Below are 1,751 nucleotides of genomic sequence, written 5' to 3'. Positions count from 1 at the left end.
TATCACCAGGGCGAAGACGTGCATGCTCCTGCTAAACAGCCCGTCTGCGGCGAGAGAGATCATACGTGTTAGTGCCGGCACATATATGTCACATGTTTACCTTTAAACGCGTGTATTTAATGTTACGCATTCCACTTTTCTAACGGCAGCGCTTGTCTACCATGTTAACTGTTTAAATTTACCTAGTTTTATATAAATAATAATAATAATACATAATAATAAATAATAAATAATAATAAATAATAATATGAATAAAATAGTAAAACAAAAAAAAAAGAAGAATAAAAAGTAAAATTAAAAAATAATAAAATATTAATAGTAAAGTAAACAAAAAAATAGTAAAATCATTAATAATAATAATGGTACAATAGTTAACAGTAAGATTATTATTAATAATAAATAGTAGAAGTAGTAAAAATGACAAAACAACAAAAATTGTGTAGCTTGACGATCGACGGCGTAGGAGACGCAGAGCCGCGTCTCACCGGGAGGAAGCGGGGGGCAGGGTGGGCTGTAAGTCCCTGTTGCAGAAGTCCGTCCGGCAGCACTCGATGGTTTCTGCGTAACTGAGCTTTGGGGGAATCCTATTTGGTGAAAGAAACCATTTTAACCCAAAGAAATCCCAATGGCAGAACAGGCATGTAATAAACGCTGCCCCCGAGATAGGACTCCCCCCCCCCGCCCCCCCCCCCCGATAAAAGGCTTGAGAGGTGCCAAGCACCGCACTAAAGACAAGGTAGGCAAGAGCAGAGCGTCCCGGTCCACTGGATCCTATGGGGATACCGTGATGGGAGAAGATACATGGCACAGCCTCCCAGCAGAAGCAGCGGTAGGTTAAATATAGCGATTGGGATTTACTGACCTTGCACTGGAAATCGGAGCCTTCCAGTTTCATGCAGCCAGACGTCAGCGTGATCTCCCCGTGCTCGTCTTCTTCGATGATTGCAAAGCAATGGCCGTTAGTCCTACAGAAAAGAAAAAAGAACAAAAAAAAAAAAAAAAAGCGGAGTCAAACGTTATTCATATGGCACCGGCATATATCACGGCGCTGTACAGCGGCATAATCAGTAGCGCGCAGCACTTTAATAGGCTTTTTTGTTGCAGTACCCGCTCCGAGCCACTAGATGGCGCCATGCACCAAGCGTCACGAGATTAATGGGGAAAACGAGCAGGGCCGCCGGCGAAGCGGTTTGGCCAGCGTTTCGTCCATCGATCGAGACGCTGGCCAAACCACCTCGGACGGATGACGGGAAGTCTGTGCGGAGGGCCAGAGGGGCCAATAAGGCGACGGCAGGCGAGCGATCGGCCCCCGTAACACTCACATGCACGTGTAGTTCACGGCATCCTCGGGGCAGTAGCCGGAGCAGTAGCAGTGCAGGAACGGCACCATGTCCTCGGGGGCCAGCGTCACGCCGTTCTCCAGCTTGCGCGGGTCGGCGTTTAATTTCATTCCGGGTCTGTGAGGCATGATGTCCAAACTCTGGCCTGCGCGGGGCGAGAAACAACAAAGGGAATCCGTATAATCTATAATATATATATATAAATATAATGATAAATTTAAGACTAAACGGAACTGCAAGACGGTAACCTGCTGACCGACTCAGACTAAACCCTGACCAACCGTTACAAGTACGTCAATCGTTAAAGAATAATAATGATTGCATCATGAGATGATGTCATACCTACCCTGACCTCATTTTCTTTTTTTGTATCCGTATCTTGCAAAAAATTGCACTTTTTCAGCAGACGGG

At 45.6% G+C, this 1,751-nt stretch overlaps 1 pseudogene; it reads right to left on the bottom strand.

The window, feature by feature from the left end:
* LOC149271034 (bone morphogenetic protein receptor type-1A-like) overlaps positions 1-1,468 on the bottom strand; it is a 5,189-nt pseudogene extending 3,721 nt beyond the window's left edge.
* Between the last annotated feature and the right edge of the window lie 283 nt (positions 1,469-1,751).

This window comes from Sceloporus occidentalis, unplaced genomic scaffold, assembly GCF_023333645.1.
Source record: "Sceloporus occidentalis isolate IW3139 unplaced genomic scaffold, rSceOcc1.0.p SCAF_596, whole genome shotgun sequence".
NCBI lineage: Eukaryota > Metazoa > Chordata > Lepidosauria > Squamata > Phrynosomatidae > Sceloporus > Sceloporus occidentalis.
This window is presented reverse-complemented; position numbering and strand designations above follow the sequence as displayed.